Here is an 8,033-nt window from a genome sequence, read left to right as displayed (position 1 = left end):
GTCACTGAAGCAAGCAAGCCTCATGTTAGTTTCAAGCTGCCTGGCTGCCGGCCACCATCTTGGCTGCCAGTTAATTTGCATATCGCCCTGATTAGCCAATGGGAAGGGTAGCGCTCGTACGCTAATTACCATGTTTCTCTTATTAGATAGGATGATCAGGCCTCGTAGTGTCACCTAATTCATTGATTCATTTATCCATTCACAAATACTTATTGAACATCTGACTTCCACTAAGAACTGGGTAAACAGTGAGTAAACAACCAAAGATTATCTATGCTCATGAAGGGAGAGAAACAATAAGCAAACAAACAATAACATTATTACAGTAGGTGGTAATGAGTGACATGAAGAAAAACAAAACAGCATACGGTGCATAGAAGGTGGCCAGGTGGAGAGATGGGTGACTTTTGAGCAAAGTACTGGAGCAAATCATGTGGAAAATATAATGGGAAAAGCATACAGTCAAAACAGGGAACAGTGAAGGCAAAAACCCTGAGTGTTGAGGAACTGCAGTTTAGGTGGAGCAGAAGGAATGAGGGTGTTAACAGGAGATGAGGTCACAAAGCCCGTAGGTTGAGATCTCCCAGAGCCTTGCAGGCCATAGTCAGGACCTGTGCTTTCCTTCTACGTCAGAGGCAAAGCCAGTAAACTATTTCGATCCAAATTAATGATCTATAACATGGAATGTGAAGGCCATGGGGCCATTTGTGGTAGGCAGAACTGGCGCTGCTGGTCCTTAGTTCCTGGGCCAGGAGGCTACTTTCTAATGTGCCTCTGCTTCTTGCTAGTCGTATGACTGAGGATACATCACTTGGCTTTTCATGCCCTCTAGGTGACCACTGTATCTACCTCCTAGGGTGTTATAAGGTCATATAAATATTTGTAAACCTCACATTTATTAAATATATAAAACAAATACATTTTTTAAAAATCACTTTAAAAATAATTGCAAGGTAGATATTACCCACCTTTCAGCAATTAATATAAGTAACTTCCAAGTGGCAGTTTATTATTATAAGCGTGACACAGGCCACAACTCAGATGACGATGTCAGGATTTATATCCAACTTTGTGCGACCCTGAAGCCCAACTTTTACCACACAACATGGTCCCTGCCCCTTTTCCTCAGCAACTTCAGAAACGTCATTAATGGGATAGTAACACTGTGTGTTGTGGGTTGAATCCCCAATCCAAATTCCTGTCTTGAAGTCCTAACCCCCAGCACCTCAGAATGTATCTGTATTTGGAGATACGGTCTTTACAAATGTAGTCAAGTTAAAGAAGGTCATCAGGGTATCCTTAGAATGTGGGAAATTTGGATATAGAGCTTATGAAAAGGGAGAACACCATGTACACGTTGGAGTTGCAAGGCCCAAGCCAAGGAATACCAGAGCTAGGAGAGAGGCCTGCCCCAGATTCTGCCCTCAGGCCTTTAGATGGAGCAAGGCCCTGGCTGCGCCTTGATCTCAGACGTGGAGCCTCCAGAGCTGTGAGATAATACATTTCTGTGGTTTAAAGCACTCAATGTGTGGTACTTTGTTATGGCAGCCCTAGGAAACTAATACGCTGTGTTTAAGTTATCATTAATGTTTTATACACTCACATGGGTCCTTGTCAAGTTTCTAGCAAAGGCATAGTCCTAGCTAAGAATCCAGAGTCTATACGACTTCATTGTGTTCCAAGCACTGCCCAAGAGGTGTAAATGATGTAGCGAATCATCTACAAAGCAAGGTGACTGCAAGTAGGAGTGATCACCTAGGCCTCCGATGTGCATTAATTTCCTCCTGTAATTAACCTGTCAGCACCTCCTGTTAATAGACCTAGTAGGTTGCCAACATTGATCAAGTAAAAGTGAGGAAATTGGATTCCATGGAAAAATGTCACATCAAAGTATCAGAAACATTTAAAACAATCTCTTCTTATTCTGCTGACTTTTTAAGTAAGACAGATCATCCCTGATGAGTCAAGATTGCTGGCACCTGGGTAGTCTGGTGGTAACTTGTTTTAATTGCCCATTGTGTGGTTTCCTTTCAGTCTGAGAGCTTAATTCCTTCAAATGATTCCTGCAGCATGCACAGTGACAGGTAATGTGCCAGCTGAGGATGGTTTACCACACTAAGCTCTCTGTTAAAAAGACCTTGCAAGGACCTCGTCTTTATTTTTTAAACATTTGTACTGAGCAGTGGCATATGAGCACTTAATAAATAACATTTTTATGATTACATTTAATATTTTCCCTCAACCTTGATCTCTTCCCATAGATCACTTAAATATTTTTAAATATATATTTTTATTGATTTCAGAGAGGAAGGGAGAGGGAGAGAAACAGATAGAAACATCAATGATGAAACTCATTGATCCGCTGCATCCTACATGCCCCCTACTGTGGATCAAACCCACAACCCGGACATGTGCCCTGAACGGTAATAGAACTATGACTTCCTGTTCATAGGATGACCCTCAACCACTGAGCTAGGCCGGCTGGGGTACTTAAAATTTTTTATGTTAATAATGAACTAAGGATTCCTACTGCATTCCTACAGTTTGCACACTCTTCTAGAAATAGTTGAAACATTGCCCTGTAACTATTGTGAAACAGCCTCTGAAGCCGACTGGGACAGCCAACTGAAGGTCAGAGCCATTGTCTAGTAATTTCATTACTTTGCAATCAAGAATCTAAATTTAAGGATCATGGGTGTGGAAGGCTATAGACCTTGATTTGAAATCAGCTCTGTCACCCACTAGTTATTGGTCAGGTTATTGAATCTCTCTGGGCTTCTGTTTCTTCAACTGTAAAATAAGGATGATAATATTTCTTTTGGAATTGTTCTGAAAATTAAATGAGATAGTATATGTAAAGTGCCTGACACTGAACAATCACTCTTCAAATGGTCGCTAGTGTAGTTATTATTCACTACAAGCTGTTATTAACTGATTAACATTTTTAGAAATGCCTTCTGAGGCTATTCCCCCCAAAATAATAATAATAAAAAATATATTTTCCTCTTAAGAAGCATTTGTTAATTACAAAAGAAGGAAAGCCCATAATGATTAGCAGTAGTAGTTAATGTTGTCAATTCTTTGACTTATACATTCCATTAACTTAGATGTGTGCTTTGCAGCACCCAATGTCCTTCTGCTTTTTGACAGTTTCCCAGAAAAAGATAATAAAATGACACAACTAACATTTCTATACTACTTGCCAGGACCAGTCATTAATTTGGATTATGCATATTTACTTTTGAATCCTCCTAAATCACCCTAAGAAGTAGGCACACCTGTTCCCATTTTTCAGATTCGATAACCAAGGCACAAAGAGCTTAGGTAACCTGCTCAAGGTCACAGACAGCTGGTAAGTGGCAAAACACCAGAAACCAGAGGATCTTGTGTGCACCTTTTAATCACATGGTTAGAATATAATAAATTTGGGGGAAAATCCCAAAGAAATGGTTTACAAACTTAGCACTTTTTAATTTTATTTTAGTTGTACTTGCTTTGACACACTGAATGTGTGGGGAGAAGGTAGGAGTGAGGATTTTTCTAATGAAGGAATCAGTGCAGAGAAAGGAAAAAGACAAACGAGGGATTTGTGAGGAGTGGTGGGTAAGAGCAGAACTTGTAGGGCCAAAGGCTCACCCCAAACTGCAGAGAAGATCTCCAAAAAAGGGTGTGATTTAGACCATGCTTGTTCGGGAGCATGAGCTCTGGGTTCCGTTAACAGGGTGAGAAGCAATGCTTCAGCCAGAGCTGATCAATGGGCACTCCCCGGGCTCCACAAAGCAGGAGAGTGGAAGGCATGGAGTCTGAGACGGCTGACTTTTGTCACACATTCTGAAGAGAAATGCTTATCAAGCACTTTGCTCATGTGCTGAATTTATAGCTGTTAAATTAGAACTTTTTTTTAGTACCAGCCTTAAAAATTAGGAACCTATCAAGTAGCTATTTTCCCTTACAACTACATTCTTTCTCTTTTCTCAGCAGTTGTCTCTGTGCCTTCCTACCTTTCTACAGAGGTTATACATGGCTTTATTTCACATAGCCAACTCATGATCCTCAACTTTTCCTACTGTGAACCTTGGGAACATTCCTAAACTTGGTGAGAGCAGTCAGAAAATATATCCTAACTTGCAAGCAATTCCATAAATGCAAAGTGAGGCAATGGGATCATCTGACACTAGAATCCCACAATCAGACTTGGAAGTAGAAAGAAAACCTTGCCCTTGTAAGGCATTCCACCACAGTATGTGTGACCATGAAGGAAATTACTGTGGGTGTTGTGGACTGTTATGCAAATTGCGTCCCCTTCTCCACATTCATATATTGAAGTCTAAGCCCCCAGCACCTCATAATGTGATTATATCCTATATAATAAAAGCCTAATATGCAAATTGTCCCCTTGACCAGGAGTTTGATCAATCGGGAGTTCGACTGCTCACTATGACATGCACTGACCACCAGGGGGCAATGTGGAACATGGTGGGCATTGGCAACATGGTGATGGCAGCAGTCAGCAGGCAGCAGTGGAGGCACTGCTGGGCCCAATGGACTCTGACAAGAGCGGGACCATGGTGAGATGGTTGAGCAGGTGAGCAGGTGGCACCAGGCCAAGGCGGGAGCAAGCAGGGGCCCCGATAGATTGTGCCACTGCCGCCCAGCTCCCAGGCGCTGAGGGAGCTGGATGGGAGGGCCATCCTCAATTGATTGCCCTTCAGATGGTGACCAGCAGCGGCAGGGGGTGGGGCCGGTGAGCTCGAGGCACCACGCCAAGGCCGGTGGCAGCAGGGGCCCAGATTGATCGTCCTGCAGATGGCGACCAGCAGTGGCAGTGGGGGCCGGGGTGAACAACTGCTGAGTCCTAGGCCTGGACTTCAGGAATGGATGGGCTTTAGGAATCTCTGAACTCATACAATTGCGACCAGCAGTGGCAGTGGGGGCCGGGGTGAACAGGCAGCGCCAGGCCAAGGCAGGGTGCCAGGTGGGGCTACAGAGCTGTGAGACTGGGGATGTGAGCTAGGGCCCGATCTTGGCAGGCCACCCCAAGAGACCCCACCCATGCATGAATTTCTTGCACCGGGCCTCTACTTTGGAGATAAGGCCTTTAAAAAGGTGATTAAGCCTTGGCTGGTGTGGTTCAATTAGTCGAACATTGTCCCATGCACCAAAGGGTTGCCAATTTGATTCCCGGTCAGGACACAGGCCCTGGTTGTGGGCTGTATCCCCAGTAGGAAGTGTGCAGGAGGCAAGTGATTGATGTTTCCCTGTTTCCCTCTGTCCCTCTCCCATTCTCTCTCTAAAAACCAATAAAAATATTTAAAATAAATACAAAGGTGATTAAGTTTAAATTGGGGAGGTGTTTGGGGAGGGCCCCAATCCAGTGGGACTGGTGTCTTTTTTTTTTTTTAATATATTTTATTGATTTTTTACAGAGAGAAAGGGAGAGAGATAGAGAGTTAGAAACATCGATGAGAGAGAAACATCGATCAGCTGCCTCCTGCACATCCCCCGCCGGAGATGTGCGCGCAACCCAGGTACATGCCCTTGAGCGGAATCGAACCTGGGACCTTTCAGTCCACAGGCCGACGCTCTATCCACTGAGCCAAACCGGTTTCGGCAGGACTGGTGTCTTTATAAGAAGAGATTATGACACAGACATGTGCAGGTAGGAGACCATTGAGGACCCTGGAGAACACAGTCATCTGGAAGCCAATATGAAACCAACCCTGCTAGTATCTTCATCTTTAGCCTCCAGGACTGTGAGGAAATACATTTCTGTTGTATAAACCATCCAATCTGTGGGTCTGTGGCAGCCCTAGCAATCTAATCTTGTGGGTGTTGGGTTTATATAATCATTTCATTCACAGAATGAAATCCTTCTTTTTGCTCCCAGGTTCCCTTTGCTTTTGCTACCTTGGCTTCCTCACTGTTCCTTGCACTGCTATTCCCACTGAACATACTTTCCGAGATATCTTTCTTGCTCCTTCTCTTCCTTCCTTCACATCATAAGATTTGTTCTAATCTTACCTTCTCAGCAAGGCCTTCTCTGGCCACCTCATTCAAAATTACAAATCAACTACCTCCTACCCTCCCTCAATACTCTTTTCTTTATTGCTCCAGTTTTTTCTGTAGTGCTTATCCAATATAATGTACTTATTTAATTCGTTGACTTTTCCATCAGAATGTAAACTCCAGGAAGGAAGAGAGTTTATCTATTTTATTCACTGGTATATACCCAGCCCCAGAGAAGTGCTCAGTATGTAGTAGACCCTCAATGGATATTTGTGGAATAGATGTATAAATAATATTAACAGTTAGCATGTATTAGCAATATGTGCCAGATAACAAGTCCTTTACATGTAATGATTTATTAAATATGCATATATGTTCAATATATTACATACCATATGACATATAACTGCCTCTTGCATACAATCAAAATATTCCTGTGGTAAAAAAAGTTGACATTTTTCTCTTTATTGCATATTGTGGGAGTGTAAGAAATAGAGAGGCTAAGGCAGCTGTGGGCAAACCACGGCCTGCGGGCTGGATCCGGCCTGTTTGAAATGAATAAAACTATTGAAAAAAAAGACGGTACCCTTTTATGTAATGATGTTTACTTTGAATTTATATTAGTTCACACAAACACTCCATCCATGCTTTTGTTCCAGCCCTCCAGTCCAGTTTAAGAACCCATGTGGCCCTCGAGTCAAAAAGTTTGCCCACCCCTGGGTTAAGGTATTCATTCAAAGTCGAAGAGTTGGTGATGAAGCAGAAATTTTAGGGGAATATAGGCAGGTTCAGGGAATTTTTAGAATTGGGGTCCATGGAAAAACACAGGGCTACAGACTGGGAGAAGGTACATTTCCATAACACAAGGAAGCCAGGTACAGTTACATCTCCATAAGACAAGGGAACAGCAACAGTTGCATCTCCATAAGACAAGGAAGCAGCAACAGGTCTATCTCCATAAGACAAGGGAACTGGAAGTAGCCAAGAAAGGTCTATATTTACAAAATAAAGAGAAGGAAGCCCTTCATTCAGATGGAAAAGAAGAAAGCCCAGAGGAATGGAAGGACTATGAGGGAGGAGGGCCTCAGGAATCACTATAGTAACCAATTTGAAGGGGAATATTGACCAATCAGAGGGGATAGCAGGACACAGGAACTTCAGCCTTTATAAACCATGAAAACAGGAACTCAGTGGGACCTTTCCCCCCTCCCTACTTGGGAGTCTATTCTATGGGATTCTTTCCCTCTCCCCGCCTGGGAGTCTGTACTTGTTCTTCAATAAATCTCCACCTTTGCTGTACCACTTTCTGTCTGTGGATTCATTCTTCGATTCTGGCGGACAAAGAATCCAGGTTCCAGTCCAAAAATTCCTTATCAGTGATAAAGGGAAACTTTATAGGAAAACCTTGATTCAAGACAAAGATTTATCTTCTCAAGAGGAAATTATGATAAATGGGACCTGGGTCTACCAGACAACAATGACTGAGCACTCACTCTGTGGGAAGAAGTCAAGCCTGGGAACCAGGGAGAGAAGGGGTAACGTAGTCTGCAACGGAGACCATGCAGAGAAGAAACAGGAAGACTGAATTAAAAAGTATAAAATTATGCCATAGTCCAAACAATCCTTACCTTTCTTACCATATTTACCAAAATAGGAAATGCCCTTGTTGTGCCCAGATTTCAAGATTCCCAAGGGCCTACCAGGGAGCCAGCGAGTCCGATGCAAAAGCAAAGAGTCATTTATTTCAAACCTAGGTTTGGCTCCCCTGCCACACTCACCGATGCAATGGTAAGCCCCGGTGGCCGAGAGAGAGCGAGGCCTGATGGGATTGTGGGTTTTATAGTAAGGGCAGGGGAGGGGACTGTGGGCCCCGCCGACTGGCCAGGCACAAGTCGGATCTCGTTACACAGGATGTGGTCAACTCTATGGCGTGCACGTCCCTTGGTTGTCATTGGTTAGTTCAAAGAAATCCCGGGCATGGCCAGCAGGGGCCTGGGCTTCCGGGACGAAGGTACTTTCCTGAGCAC

The sequence above is a fragment of the Myotis davidii genome, unplaced genomic scaffold, assembly GCF_000327345.1.
Source record: "Myotis davidii unplaced genomic scaffold, ASM32734v1 scaffold62, whole genome shotgun sequence".
Taxonomy (NCBI): domain Eukaryota; kingdom Metazoa; phylum Chordata; class Mammalia; order Chiroptera; family Vespertilionidae; genus Myotis; species Myotis davidii.
Note: the sequence above shows the minus strand (reverse complement) of the source record.